The 16477-nt window shown below is 45.2% G+C and overlaps 1 pseudogene; it reads left to right on the plus strand.

Moving 5' to 3' along the window:
• Positions 1 to 7834: 7834 nt before the first annotated feature.
• LOC134930390 (5S ribosomal RNA) lies at positions 7835 to 7953 on the plus strand (annotated as a pseudogene).
• Positions 7954 to 16477: the final 8524 nt, after the last annotated feature.

Genomic DNA, 16477 nt, shown 5'->3' on the forward strand with positions numbered 1-16477 from the left:
TTGTTCCTGGGAACTTGCTGTTTGGTGCAGCTTTTTCCCCCTACCTCTGCCTCTGGGCAGAAAGGACGCGCCTTTAACCCGCTTGCCTTTCTGGGGCCGAAAGGACTGTACCTGATAATACGGTGCTTTCTTTGGCTGTGAGGGAACATGGGGTAAAAATGTCGACTTCCCAGCCGTCGCTGTGGAAACGAGGTCCGAGAGACCATCCCCAAACAATTCCTCACCCTTGTAAGGCAAAACCTCCATGTGCCTTTTAGAATCCGCATCACCTGTCCACTGCCGAGTCCATAATACTCTCCTGGCAGAAATGGACATTGCATTTATTCTAGATGCCAGTTGGCAAATATCCCTCTGTGCATCTCTCATGTATAAGACTATGGGGTAAATTTACTAAGGTCCCGATTTTGACCGAGATGCCGTTTTTTCATCAAAGTGTCATCTCGGTAATTTACTAAACTCAAATCACGGCAGAGATGAGGGCATTCGTATTTTTTTGGAAGTAGTTGTAAAAAAATACGAATGAATACACCATCGGTCAAAATACGCCAGCAAATTAGTAGAACTCGGTAATTTACTAAAAAGTGCAAATCTCCAAAGAGGAAAACACTGCCGTGAAAAATTACAAATCGCAAAAAAGTGCTAAAAAAAAGCAGACCTGCTTTTTATATTCGTAATTGCATAGGCATGCAGGGATCCATGAGATCCGTGCATGTCTATCAGTGGGAAGGGGTGGGAAAGTGGTTTTTTTCCAAAAAAAAAATTGCGTGGGGTCCCCCCTCCTAAGCATAACCAGCCTCGGGCTCTTTGAGCCGATCCTGGTTGCAGAAATATGGGGAAAAAATTGACAGGGGTTCCCCCATATTTAAGCAACCAGCATCGGGCTCTGCGCCTGGTCCTGGTTCCAAAATTACGGGGGACAAAAAGAGTAGGGGTCCCCCGTATTTTTAAAACCAGCACCGGGCTCCACTAGCTGGACAGATAATGCCACAGCCGGGGGTCACTTTTATATAGTGCCCTGCGGCCGTGGCATCAAAAATCCAACTAGTCACCCCTGGCCTGGGTACCCTGGGGGAGTGGGGACCCCTTCAATCAAGGGGTCCGTCCCCCCAGCCACCCAAGGGCCAGGGGTGAAGCCCGAGGCTGTCCCCCCCATCCAATGGGCTGCGGATGGGGGGGCTGATAGCCTTTGTTGTAAATGAAAAGATATTATTTTTAGTAGCAGTACTACAAGTCCCAGCAAGCCTCCCCCGCATGCTGGTACTTGGATAACCACAAGTACCAGCATGCGGCGGAAAAACGGGCCCGCTGGTACCTGTAGTACTATTACTAAAAAAATACCCAAATAAACACAAGACACACACACCTTGAAAGTAAAGATTTATTACATACATGCACACAAACATACATACATACTTACCTTATGTTCACACGCAGGTCGGTCCTCTTGTCCAGTAGAATCCATGGGGTACCTGTAGAAAAAATTATACTCACAAAATCCAGTGTAGATCGGTCCTCTTCAAATCCATTTGTAATCCACGTACTTGTGAAAATAAAAAAACGGTGTCCCGACCACGAACTGAAAGGGGCCCCATGTTTTCACATGGGACTCCTTTCCCCGAATGCCAGAAACCCACTCTGACTTCTGTCTAAGTTGGTTTCTTCAGCCAATCAGGGAGCGCCACGTTGTAGCACTCTCCTGATCGGCTGTGTGCTCCTGTACTGAATGACTGGCGGCACACGGCAGTGTTACAATGTAGCGCCTATGCGCTCCATTGTAACCAATGGTGGGAACTTTCTGCCCTGCGGTTGACCTAAAGTGACGTCACCGCTGAGCAGAAGGTTCCCAGCATTGGTTACAATGGAGCGCATAGGCGCTACATTGTAATACTGCCGTGTGCCGCCTGTCACTCAGTACAGGAGCACACAGCCGATCAGGAGAGTGCTACAACGTGGCGCTCCCTGATTGGCTGAAGAAACCCACTTAGACAGAAGTCAGAGTGGGTTTCTGGCATTCGGGGAAAGGAGTCCCATGTGAAAACATGGGGCCCCTTTCAGTTCGTGGTCGGGACACCGTTTTTTTATTTTCACAAGTACGTGGATTACAAATGGATTTGAAGAGGACCGATCTACACTGGATTTTGTGAGTATAATTTTTTCTACAGGTACCCCATGGATTCTACTGGACAAGAGGACCGACCTGCGTGTGAACATAAGGTAAGTATGTATGTATGCTTGTGTGCATGTATGTAATAAATCTTTACTTTCAAGGTGTGTGTGTCTTGTGTTTATTTGGGTATTTTTTTAGTAATAGTACTACAGGTACCAGCGGGCCCGTTTTTCCGCCGCATGCTGGTACTTGTGGTTCTCCAAGTACCAGCATGCGGGGGAGGCTTGCTGGGACTTGTAGTACTGCTACTAAAAACAATATCTTTTCATATACAACAAAGGCTATCAGCCCCCCCATCCGCAGCCCATTGGATGGGGGGGGACAGCCTCGGGCTTCACCCCTGGCCCTTGGGTGGCTGGGGGGACGGACCCCTTGATTGAAGGGGTCCCCACTCCCCCAGGGTACCCCGGCCAGGGGTGACTAGTTGGATTTTTGATGCCACGGCCGCAGGGCACTATATAAAAGTGACCCCCGGCTGTGGCATTATCTGTCCAGCTAGTGGAGCCCGGTGCTGGTTTTAAAAATACGGGGGACCCCTACTCTTTTTGTCCCCCGTATTTTTGGAACCAGGACCAGGCGCAGAGCCCGATGCTGGTTGCTTAAATATGGGGGAACCCCTGTCATTTTTTTCCCCATATTTCTGCAACCAGGATCGGCTCAAAGAGCCCGAGGCTGGTTATGCTTAGGAGGGGGGACCCCACGCAATTTTTTTTTTAATTTTACACTGTTTAATTTAAAAAATAAAAAAAAATGAACCCCAGCACGGATCACACAGATCCGGCCGAGATTCATTTTTAAAAAGTCGGCAGTGTTTTGCTAATCACTGCCGTAAAAATAGAAAAAAAAACACGAATGACATCGACATCGGAACAAAAGAAAAACCCGAATACGACAGCTTAGTAAATTAGTCGTAATCAATTCAAAAAGTTGCAGTTTTACACTTTCGATGTCATTCGTGATTGAACTTTGACCTTTTTTTCGAAAATTACGAATGTTAGTAAATTTACCCCTATGTCTTCAATATGCTCTACAGTTAGCAATATAGTGTCCCTGTCAAGGGTATCAATGTTATCAGACAGGGAATCTGACCACGCAGCTGCAGCACTGCACATCCATGCTGAAGACATAGCCGGTCTCAGTATAATACCTGAGTGTGTATATACAGACTTCAGGATAGCCTACTGCTTTCTATCCGCAGGCTCCTTTAGGGCGGCCGTATCCGGAGACGGTAGTGCCACCTTCTTTGACAAGCGTGTGAGCGCTTTATCCACCCTAGGGGATGTCTCCCAACGTATCCTATCCTCTGGCGGGAAAGGGTACGCCCTTAGTAACTTTTTGGAAATTACCAGTTTCTTATCGGGGGAAACCCACGCTTCATCACACACTTCATTTAACTCTTCAGAAGGGGGAAAAACCAGAGGTTGCTTTTTCTCCCCAAACATAATACCCTTTTTTGTGGTACCAGGGTTAATGTCAGAAATGTGCAACACATTTTTCATTGCCGTAATCATGTAACGGATGGCCCTATTGGAATGTACACTAGTCTCATCGTCGTCGACACTGGAGTCAGTATCCGTGTCGACATCTGTGTCTGCCATCTGAGGTAGCGGGCGTTTTTGAGCCCCTGATGGCTTTTGAGACGCCTGGGCAGGCACGGACTGAGAAGCCGGCTGTCCCACATCTGCTATGTCATCAAACCTCTTATGTAAGGAGTTGACACTGTCACATAATTCCTTCCACATATCCATCCACACCGGTGTCGACCCCGCAGGGGGTGACATCACATTTATCGGCACCTGCTCCGCCTCCACATAAGCCTCCTCATCAAACATGTCGACACAGCCGTACCGACACTCCGCACACACACAGGGAATGCTCTGACTGAGGACAGGACCCCACAAAGTCCTTTGGGGAGACAGAGAGAGAGTATGCCAGCACACACCACAGTGTAATATAAATCACAGGGATGTACACTATAATGAGTGATTTTACCCTATAGCAGCTATATATATAGTATTTGCGCCTAAATTTAGTGCCCCCCCTCTCTTTTTTACCCTATTGAGCCTGAAAACTGCAGGGGAGAGCCTGGGGAGCGTCCTTCCAGCGGAGCTGTGAGAGGAAATGGCGCCAGTGTGCTGAGGGAGATAGCCCCTCCCCCTTCACGGCGGATTTCTCCCGCTTTTTTTATGGATATATGGCAGGGGATTCTACACATATATAGTCTTAATGACTATATTATGTGTATTTTTTTGCCAATGTAAGGTAATCTTATTGCAGCCCAGGGCGCCCCCCCCAGCGCCCTGCACCCATCAGTGACCGGAGTGTGAGGTGTGCATGGGGAGCAATGGCGCACAGCTGCAGTGCTGTGCGCTACCTTAATGAAGACCGGAGTCTTCAGCCGCCGATTTCCTAGACGTTCTTCTTGCTTCTGGCTCTGCAAGGGGGACGGCGGCGCGGCTCCGGGACCGGACGACCGAGGCTGGGCCTGTGTTCGATCCCTCTGGAGCTAATGGTGTCCAGTAGCCTAGAAGCCCAAGCTAGCTGCAAGCAGGTAGGTTCGCTTCTCTCCCCTAAGTCCCTCGTAGCAGTGAGTCTGTTGCCAGCAGATCTCACTGAAAATAAAAAAACCTAAATATACTTTCTTTTCTAGAAGCTCAGGAGAGCCCCTAGTGTGCATCCAGCTCGAGCCGGACACAGATTCTAACTGAGGTCTGGAGGAGGGGCATAGAGGGAGGAGCCAGTGCACACCAGGTAGTCCTAATTCTTTCTTAGAGTGCCCAGTCTCCTTCGGAGCCCGCTATTCCCCATGGTCCTTACGGAGTTCCCAGCATCCACTAGGACGTCAGAGAAAATGTATTAACACACACTTACACACTCACACATACTTACCTACAACCCACGCCAGTCACGTCCACTTGTCCAGTAGAATCCAGTAGGGGTACCTGTAAAAAATGAGAGACAGATTACTTACCTACATCCCACGCCGGTCACGTCCACTTGTCCAGTAGAATCCAATAGGCCGTACCTGTAGAGGAGAGAGGGCACACAATTTGCTCTGTGGTAGACTTGCCTACCTATACACTCAGGACAGAACTGTATGCATTCAGGAGTCTGGAAGGAGAGAGAGAGAGAGAGAGAGAAGAGAGAGAGAGAGAGAGAGAGAGAGAGAGAGAGAGAAAAGAGAGAGAGAGAGAAAAGAGAGAATGAACCTCGGGTGAAGCGTTTTCCGGCCTCCAGCTGCTCCTGCTCTTGCCGGCGGAGGGAGCAGGTCTGACAGCGGCTCTTCTCAGCGGCGCCCAGCGCGGACACAAACACACTGGAGGGGGAACATGCGGCAGGTGTGGGGCGGAGGGAGCAGCTCTGACAGCGGCTCTTGTCAGCAGCACCTGGCGCGGACAGAGAAGGAGGGGGAACATGTGGCAGGAGGGGGACTGTGGCTGACCAGGAAGCAGCCACGGAGAGGGAGGTGAGCACTCATTCTTCAGCCTATGGGTGATTGGACCAGCGGATCCAGCCCAAGATCTGCTGTCCAATCACATCTAGCCCTATCGATGAGGCACTTATAATAGTGCCGCTTTCTCGTCGATTTTCAATGGGCTTTTACAGCCCAGTGCTTGGCCACGCCCCCCGCTTTATCCTCTGTCCCATTCACAACGGGAGGCACTGTTCTCAGTGCCTCCTAACCTACTTCCATGTCTTACAATGGTTCTAATAATATAACGAAGATACTTATGACACAGAATATGTGTCATAACTATCTTCATTGTATTATTTTACTCATTAATGACAGGGGAGGCCCTGCCTCCCCTGACTGCACGTCCCTGCATAATAGTAATACCAATATACCAATAATTCTTTACAAGCTGGAATTTAAAAAAAGGGGGAAACGAGCTATAAGATATATTTATGAGTGGTCAGCCCCATGGGTTTCTGGGCTTACTCCTCAGTAGTCTTAGGCAGACAGTGATCTTCCAAATGCTGCCCAAAGTGACACCCCAGAGATTGTGAGTCCAGGGCTAATCAGCCCTACACATCCGGCCATGTGCCGCCGAGGTGCCTGACGGCCGATACGGGCGACCGGGGGGGGGGGGGGGGGAGTGACGTTCCTTCACTCCCCCCATCACCCGGCTCCATAGCAGTGCATGCTAATATAGACGGGATTGTCCATATTGGCATGCATGTATAAACAAGCTGGCACCAACGATGAACGAGCGCGGAGTCAGATCACTCTCAACCAATCAGCGGGCTGTTTATATGGTGGTTGAAGTGCAGAGAACCCCGTGGATTCTGTCCGTCTCCTGTGAAGCGCTGTATACAGTATGTACAGTATGTATTATAATTATATATAAAGGGATAAAGTATGTCTGCATCCGCAGGAACGGGCAAGCGATTTTTTATTTTGTCAAGCCCTGTGGATGCTTACTGGAGAAGAGGTCCGGCCTGCACCAGAGAGCAGCAGTAAGTATGTAGTGTGAGTGTGAGTGCGGGTGAATGTATAATAAAGGGTTAAAACATTCTGTGCGTGTGTGCGTGCGCGTGCGTGTGTGTGTGTGCGTGCGTGAGTGGGTGCGTGCGTGTGTGCGTGTGTGTCTTATCTTGTTTTTTAATATTTTCTTTACAATGGGGATACAGGTACCGAGGGGCCCCTACTATCCTGAAATATTGGCACTTGTGGTTCTCCAAGTGCCGACGTGCTGGGGCCAGCTTGCAGGGACCTGTAGTCCCACTGTAACAGACTATGGGGGTCATGCAAACCCGATCGCACTCTGCATTTTTTTTTGCAGCTGTGCGATCGGGTCTGAACAGTGAATGCGTGAGGCCCGCAATGTGCAGGCGCGTCAGCCGCCGGTGACGGACGTCGCCGGGCAGCAACGAATCTAACGAAGAAAGTGATCGCACCGGTGATCGCAAGAAGATTGACAGGCAAAAGGCGTTCGTGGGCGGCAACTCACCGTTTTCTGGGAGTGTCCGGAAAAACGCAGGCATGCCCAACCGATCCGGAGGATTCCTGATGTCATCACCTGTCCGGATCGTCGCAGCGGCTGAGTAAGTCCTGGGCTATACAGAATCTGCACAAACTGTTGTTTGTGCAGCTCACTGCGCAGTCGAACGCACCCCTGCACAGCGCTTACCCCCCTCCCCTGTAGGCGGCGATTACCTGGTCGCAGCAGTGCAAAAAACAGCCTGCGTGCGGCCAGGTCTGAATTAGGCCCAATATTACTTCTAACTTTAACCAGCATCCCCATGGGTCACGCATGATTTGAAGCCACGTCCTAAGATGCAGCGCGGATCACTAATACAAGCAGGAGGTGTCTACTTATACTAGATGCAGTCACTGTATAATGAGCAGGCTGGTGACTGATGGCTTCAGTGGAATAGACTCTTGTTTGGGCGCACTCTTATTAAATAATCTAAGTGATAGTCGATAAGTGATGTGCCTAAAAATTGATAACGTAGTCTTTTAATTCTGCTCTTTAAAATACATGAGAACTCAACAAGACAAATTACACATAAGTAGCCATTGATATGTCTTATAGACAGCAGATTCACACCTACCCTACTGCGGTATTTCTTCTCAACACAGTCCAATCATCCTTTATTCTTTCTTGAGGAGGAACCAATCCTTCTGTTTCGGTGCACTCTCATTGGTGGTATAGGGTCAGTTCTTTCTACGACCATACCCCTACGTTCACGCCCAATCTCGTCCGATCTTGGAAGCTAAACGGAGGTGGGCTGGGTCAGTACCTAGACAGGCGACTGCTAGGGAATACCCGGTGAAGTAGGAAGACTCCCTTCCCTATAGAAACAACACCAACAGCAGTATCACCACTTATACTCAATCCTACTACCTCTTGAACCTTTATTTGTCACAATTTATTTATCCACAATAGTGGCAAACTATTAGAATTGTTAATTAGTGTGTGGGCTCTTCCACTCACGAACCTAACCCTATTCAGGGCCGCATTAATACAAACACAGTTTGTACAGATCTTTGGCAGACGGAAGCAGCTTAAGATGTAGCTATCTTCCGATATGCAATTATCCAGGCATAATTAAGATCTGAACATTTTACAATTTTTTGGGAGAAATACTTCCCATATGACATATCAATGGCTACTTATGTGTAATTTGTCTTGTTGAGTTCTCATGTATTTTAAAGAGCAGAATTAAAAGACTACGTTATCAATTTTTAGGCACATCACTTATCGACTATCACTTAGATAATTTAATAAGAGTGCGCCCAAACAAGAGTCATACTTTTCTCCTTGTACATATACACATACTCAGATTCTCCCGTATGGCTCGGTTAACCCGAGCGCGCCCGAACGTCATCATCCCGCTTTCGGATTCTCGCGAGATTCGGATTCTATATAAGCAGCCGCGCGTCGCCGCCATTTTCACTCGTGCATTGGAAATGTTAGGGAGAGGACGTGGCTGGCGTCCTCTCCGTTTATTGTTGGACTTGATTGTGCATTATTGCTTAATTGTGGGGACTGGGGAGCAGCTGTATAATATAGGAGGAGTACAGTGCAGAGTTTTGCTGATCAGTGACCACCAGTTTTATCCGTTCTCTGCCTGAAAAACACTCCATATCTGTGCTCAGTGTGCTGCATATATCTGTGCTCACACTGCTTTATTGTGGGGACTGGGGACCACCAGTATTATATAGGAGGAGTACAGTGCAGAGTTTTGCTGACAGTGACCACCAGTATACGTTGTCTGCCTGAAAAACACTCCATATCTGTGCTCAGTGTGCTGCATATATCTGTGCTCACACTGCTTTATTGTGGGGACTGGGGAGCAGCTGTATTATATAGCAGGAGTACAGTGCAGAGTTTTGCTGACAGTGACCACCAGTATTATACGTTGTCTGCCTGAAAAACACTCCATATCTGTGCTCAGTGTGCAGCATATATCTGTGCTCACACTGCTTTATTGTGGGGACTGGGGACCACCAGTATATTATATAGGAGGAGTACAGTGCAGAGTTTTGCTGACAGTGACCACCAGTATACGGTGTCTGCCTGAAAAACACTCCATATCTGTGCTCAGTGTGCTGCATATATCTGTGCTCACACTGCTTAATTGTGGGCACTGGGGACCACCAGTATTATATAGGAGGAGTACAGTGCAGAGTTTTGCTGACAGTGACCACCAGTATACGTTGTCTGCCTGAAAAACACTCCATATCTGTGCTGCATTGTAGACAGTATATAGTAGGAGTACAGTGCAAAATTTTGCTGACCACCAGTATATAATATATAGGAGTACGGTACAGAAGGCCACTGCTGTACCTACCTCTGTGTCGTCAAGTATACTATCCATCCATACCTGTGGTGCATTTCAGTTTTGCACAGTTTGCTGACCACCAGTATATAATATATATAGCAGGACGGTACAGTAGGCGACTGCTGTACCTACCTCTGTGTCGTCAAGTATACTATCCATCCATACCTGTGGTGCATTTCAGTTTTGCACAGTTTGCTGACCACCAGTATATAATATATATAGCAGTACGGTACAGTAGGCCACTGCTGTACCTACCTCTGTGTCGTCAAGTATACTATCCATCCATACCTGTGGTGCATTTCAGTTTTGCACAGTTTGCTGACCACCAGTATATAATATATATAGCAGTACGGTACAGTAGGCCACTGCTGTACCTACCTCTGTGTCGTCAAGTATACTATCCATCCATACCTGTGGTGCATTTCAGTTTTGCACAGTTTGCTGACCACCAGTATATAATATATATAGCAGTACGGTACAGTAGGCCACTGCTGTACCTACCTCTGTGTCGTCAAGTATACTATCCATCCATACCTGTGGTGCATTTCAGTTTTGCACAATTTGCTGACCACCAGTATATAATATATATAGCAGTACGGTACAGTAGGCCACTGCTGTACCTACCTCTGTGTCGTCAAGTATACTATCCATCCATACCTGTGGTGCATTTCAGTTGTGCGCAGTATATATAGTAGTAGGCCATTGCTATTGATACTGGCATATAATTCCACACATTAAAAAATGGAGAACAAAAATGTGGAGGTTAAAATAGGGAAAGATCAAGATCCACTTCCACCTCGTGCTGAAGCTGCTGCCACTAGTCATGGCCGAGACGATGAAATGCCATCAACGTCGTCTGCCAAGGCCGATGCCCAATGTCATAGTAGAGAGCATGTAAAATCCAAAATACTAAAGTTCAGTAAAATGACCCAAAAATCAAAATTGAAAGCGTCTGATGAGAAGCGTAAACTTGCCAACATGCAAATTTTAGGACTAAAAATAATATTGTGAGGTGTGAGGTGTTCAGAATAGACTGAAAATAAGTGGAAATTATGGTTATTGAGGTTAATAATACTATGGGATCAAAATGACCCCCAAATTCTATGATTTAAGCTGTTTTTGAGGGTTTTTTGTAAAAAAAAAACGAATCCAAAACACACCCGAATCCGACAAAAAATTTTCAGGGAGGTTTTGCCAAAACGCGTCCGAATCAAAAACACGGCCGCGGAACCGAATCCACAACCAAAACACAAAACCCGAAAAATGTCCGGTGCACATCACTAGTTGTCACCAGGCACTATAGTAATAGCTTACAAACCAGCCACACATTTGAATACAGTTGTCAGGACAGAGACACACTTTCTAAGAAGAGTTTGAGAAAAATTAGCCATTTTAAGGAGTATAAGGACTGAGTTATTTACCCAATAAATATTGAGTTATTTAAGAAAGAGAGACTGAGTTAACCTATCCAAGGAACCCTTACTACAAAGTAAGCTGCTTTTGTTAGAAACATTAGGATACCTTCACTATTTACATCTTCTTTGCAAAAGTGACTCACAGTGACATTCCAAATTTGCTTTACAAGTGCCGTCACCACTCCATTGCAATATTGTGGCACTTCTGAATAAGAAGAGAGCTCCAATGTAATTTGCTTGTGAAGATTGAAACATCATGTAAAATGGGTACTGGAAATAAGTACTCATGAGGCAGGTCTTCCGGTTAAAATGCAGTGTCTTTACTGGTATGAGACACTGTGCAAAGCATCCTCAGGCTTAGGCCTGGTCACACAGGTATATACAGAAAATAAACCAACAGACATAAAAAGTCCTAGCACTCCTTGTGCTTAGCAATCAGTACGCCATGCTCTCCTGGCACAGCCAATATCATCATTCCCTGGCACTATAAAACTGCAACCTACTCACTGGCCCCTAACAGGCATCAGTTTACAGAACTCTGGGTAAATGGAAGTTTTAAACTCTTCCCCGGCACCTGACTTCCTGCTGTCTCTGGGTGAGTTGGAAAACCCAGACCTCTGTTTCTCCAGTTGCAGCTGTGCAATTCAGAAAGCCCGGAGTTTTAAATCTCCACTGCAGGTGCAGAATGTGCAGGTCTTGTTTTCTTCTCCCTTGGAGGGAGCTGATCCCACGACAATGTTGTGAGACACAAGCCCTCTCAACACAATCATTATTAGGAAAAATTAGGAATATAGAAACTTTCATTGAGAATTTAATTTTTCATCACTCTTCTCATTACCCTCATTGTTGTTGAAATATGCATATATCTGTAATTAGATAAATTATCCTATTGAATTACTAAATGTTCCAGTGCATCGTAAGCTATGGTCAGCGGTGATTTGAAAATCTTCTTCAATGCCATCTTACTCTTGTGATTGTCTAATTTTTGCCAAATAACCAATCATCCTCTTTAATCCAGAGTACATTGCGGCTCAATAAAAATACATCCTTTTGGAATTGCTGTCTACATTTTCCTGTTGCATATAAATCCATTCTACCACTCTGAGCACAGTACTATGGACAAGGTATGGGGGCAAACACTTTAAGAAAAAGGTTTGTCACATAGCCACATAACACCTGTGATACCTCTTCTAACCACTGTCTTAGAGATACCTGCCAACCCCCGGGGTGTTACATATCTTCGCCCCTTGGGGGTCATTCCGAGTTGTACGCTCGTTGCTGATTTTCGCAACAGAGCAATTAAGGCAAAAATGCAGTGCGCAGTGCGCATGCGGTAAGTATTTTAGCACAAAACTTAGTAGATTTACTCACGTCCGAACGAAGAATTTTCATCGTTGAAGTGATCGGAGTGTGATTGACAGGAAGTGGGTGTTTCTGGGCGGAAACTGGCCGTTTTCTGGGAGTGTGTGGAAAAACGCAGGCGTGCCAGAGAAAAACGCGGGAGTGTCTGGAGAAACGGGGGAGTGGCTGGCCGAACGCAGGGCGTGTTTGTGACGTCAAACCAGGAACGAAACGGCCTGAGCTGATCGCAATCTGTAAGTAGGTCTGGAGCTACTCAGAAACTGCTAAGAATTTTCTATTCGCAATTCTGCTAATCTTTCATTTGCTATTCTGCTAAGCTAAGATACACTCCCAGAGGGCGGCGGCCTAGCGTGTGCAATGCTGCTAAAATCTGCTAGCGAGCGAACAACTCGGAATGACCTTCCTTGCCCTCTCCTTCTAAAAATAAATACAAATATACTGTAGAAGGAATTCTCCAAAACACCAACTATGTCACAGTCACCTGGTTGCTAATATTATAAATCAATCTCTTTTTCTGGTGCTATATAATTTCCCTCCCATAGATACACATGCAGCTGCTAACCTGCTATTAAAGATACAGTATGTTATTTGGGCAGGGTCGGTATGTGGGAACAGGGCAGCTGGCCAAATACTCTGTTGTGAAAAAGTTTTACAGAAGAGGAAAGAAAAACACACCCAAAGTGGGTTCTCCCTGGGTGCTGCGGCCAAATGTAATTATGGACAATTTGTTTGCAAATTTGGACAGTGACTGTGAGATGCTGGATCTGGGGAATGACACATACATACGATGGCATATGCATTTCTGCGGTCCATGGCTCTGTAGGGGTATGATTAAGATGGGGCAGGCATCTGTCTCTCAGCGAGTCATATGATCTAAGGTCCCACTGTATTTCTGTCTCTCAGCGAGTCATATGATCTAAGGTCCCACTGTATAGTATTATTTCACAGAGCTGGCCATAGGCATAAGCAGAGTATTCCAATTCCTAGGGGCATCTGTAAAAGCCTAATGGCATCTGGACAGGCTGGACATCTATGTTCCGCTGAGCCAACTCCAGATATTACAAGTCCTGGCTGAGAGTAACTGTCCTCCGACTTGTCATATAGAGCAGCAGAGTTCTGGTGCGCACAGCCGTCGGCGATGACATTACTGTTATGTTCCGTCATTTTGACGGGCTGGTAACTATTTTCTATATAAAAAAACAATGCTCTAAAGTATTAAAGTATGTTAAAAAGAACTGGCAAAAACAAATCACACTATACATAAAGCCATCAAATAGAGGAATAAATATAGTATTTCTTAGTATAACAATAAATACATATCAAAGTAACAAAATAAAATCACAATTTAGGTGCAGCGATTATAATTATATATTGCCATTTTGCAGCATCACTACTGCAGCGGGGTCACAACGCAGCATATGGAGGACCCGCTCAGAGCAGCAGACTGGGACTGGTAAGTATGATTAGTTTTTTTTACCTTTTTTTTACACTGTGATCAGCTTGTGTGCCCATCTGCCAGGGGGCAGCGAAAGATGGGCAAAGGATGTACATCGCAGTGCCGCCCTGTCTGAGCTGGCGAAAATATCACAGGGCACACTGCGGTATTCTTTTACATTTTATTTTTTTTAGTAAATTCGGCCACATCGCATTTCTCATTATAAGTATGGGGAATGCGATGTGGATTACTAAAAAATTACAATTAAAGGGTTTGGAGAAGGGTTTTTTTAATACTAAAATGTGAAAAGGGTGTGAAAACAGAAAACCCCCTTATTCACATTATTTTAGTAAAAATTATTTTCAGAAAAAGACCCCTTAGAAATCTTGAACCTTTTTCATGAGTACATTCCTTACAGTAGATGCAGATCTACTGTATAGACTTTATATTGTCCGGTATAAGGTGTTTACAGCTCAAAAATGAACCTTGACGCGTTTCTCTGCAATCAGTTACGTTTCCTCTGAAGCCGTTTCTGTAACCCACCTCCGGCTCCAGCCCTATATGGTTCTAATTGGGCATCTTTTTACAATATTCTGACTGCGGTCAGATAAAGAAATTCATAAAATTGGGACTTAAAAATTAGACAAAAATGTCAATGTTTTAAATAAAATTTGTCAAACCATTGAACCAGCATCAAAGAGCTTAATCGTAGCAATCATTAAATTAGTTTCAGGCATCACAAAACTTTGATAACACTGGATACAAAAATATGGGGAAGCCTTGAAATCTTCAGATTTTGGAGGTAAACTTCAAAGAATGAAAATTACGTGAAAGCAGCATCTTATGGGCAAGCACAGGGGGGGGGGGGGGGGGTCCAGTTGCAAGGAACCTCCCTCACCCCCCAGCCCAACCTGCTGCTCCAATTATGACCATAATTACAGTAGTGTATAATACTATGTTTCTTGAGCGGTGGACACAATGTGAAGTATTGTATAAGGGACAAAACAAGGCTGCTATCCTGCACATGCACAGTCACAGCAGCTTCTCCCACCAGGTCTTCTGTGTGTATAGATCTGAGCAGTCAGTCCGCTGGACCAGAGAGACCAGAGAGCAGCTGTCATCAAGAAGAGACAGGCTTCTTACCATGAGGTAGGGGAAGGTGTGGTTAGAGAGCTCAGTTCTGTCTCTTACTCGTTATACAATGTATGTATATTTATTATGGGATGTTTAACCTTTTCCTGACCACTTAGGTTTATTTATATGAGATAAATACAATATATCTGATAGAGAAAGTTTATTCTTTGGATTCCTTCGCCTACAGACTATACTATAGACCAGTGTTTCCCAAACTTGTTCATCAGTGAACTTAAAACGTTGCATGTTTTACAGATATCCTCCGTATCACCAACTGAACTAATAATTAGTGGATCTTATACAATGTATCAATCAGTAATAAATAAATACACACAAGCACCAGCTAGGAGATATGAAAAACATTATCCATTGTACTGTAGGAGGAGACCAATGTGTCCACATATGACCAGGGCTGAGGTTAGGTTCTTCTACCACTCCCACAGACTCCCGGACTCTGTATAGCTTGTTACATGCTAATTATGCCTCTTCATGGCCTGGTCACACTAAAATAAAACATTTGGCAACCCCCACAAGAAACTCTGCATTTGTACAACAGCCACAACTGTATCTCCCATAGCCCACCACACCCCAAAACCCCCCTACCCTCAAACTAACTAACGCTTCTCCTTAGACATATGAGAACCACGGAGACCTCCCCTAGAGGGCTGGAAGGGAAGGCTCCCTGCGATGTGAGCTACAATACACTGTCAGTCACAACACAGAGAGACATTGGAGTATATCTACTAAGGTGTGAGGCGTTGTCCATAGCAACCAATCAGATGACACTTAACATTTATCTAGATGCTTCTAGAAGATAATAGCTAGAATATGATTGGTTGCTATGGGCAACATCCCCACTTCTAAAAAAACCCTCACACCATAGTAAATGTACCCCATTGAGTCACAAAGTGTACTAGAACAAGAAATGGGACGTTTGGAGCAGAGGGTTCTGTACCATCTGGTAGGGGGTCAGATTGGGGCAGATGTATTAAGCCTACCAACCAATCAGCTCCTAACTAGCAATTTACATATTGGAGTTGATTGGCTGGTGTTTTATCACCTTGGACTTATCACTGCTTTGTCACTTCTCCAGGTTAATACATTTGCGCCACTAGTTTCTCCTGATCCCTGTTTATAGCACAGTACGGTAGTTAGTTGGTGCCTGGTGCTGGCCCTGCTCCATTCAGCTACTTGACTAATTTGCTCAATTAACTGAGAACAAATTAGACTAATGTAAGCTAATATGTAATAGCTTAATACTATACATTGTTTACACTGTGTTACCCCAAAAGCCTCCCGATGCCACAAAAAAACATGACATTTTATGAAAGATAATCAAATCATGCAGCATAAGTAGTTACTCTGTTACTTGTGTTTAATAAATAATAAATACTTAATCAATTAAATATTGTAGATTATTAATTATCCCAACACTCGGCAAGTTTCAAAGCAAAATAATGAGTCAGAATTTTTGCTATGTAAATCACACCATCTGCAGCAGTTCCTCAGCAGGTACCCTATAGGGAAACGTAAATAATATATTTGCATATTTCTGTGAGTCTATAAGTGGCTTTGATAATGATGATGATGATGATGATATTTTGAAGGCTAATAAAAATATATGTTTCTTACCGATCTTTACAGACAAGACCGCAGCCAAAAGGCATCCTAGGA

This window comes from Pseudophryne corroboree, chromosome 5 (assembly GCF_028390025.1).
Source record: "Pseudophryne corroboree isolate aPseCor3 chromosome 5, aPseCor3.hap2, whole genome shotgun sequence".
NCBI classification, from domain to species: Eukaryota; Metazoa; Chordata; class Amphibia; order Anura; family Myobatrachidae; genus Pseudophryne; species Pseudophryne corroboree.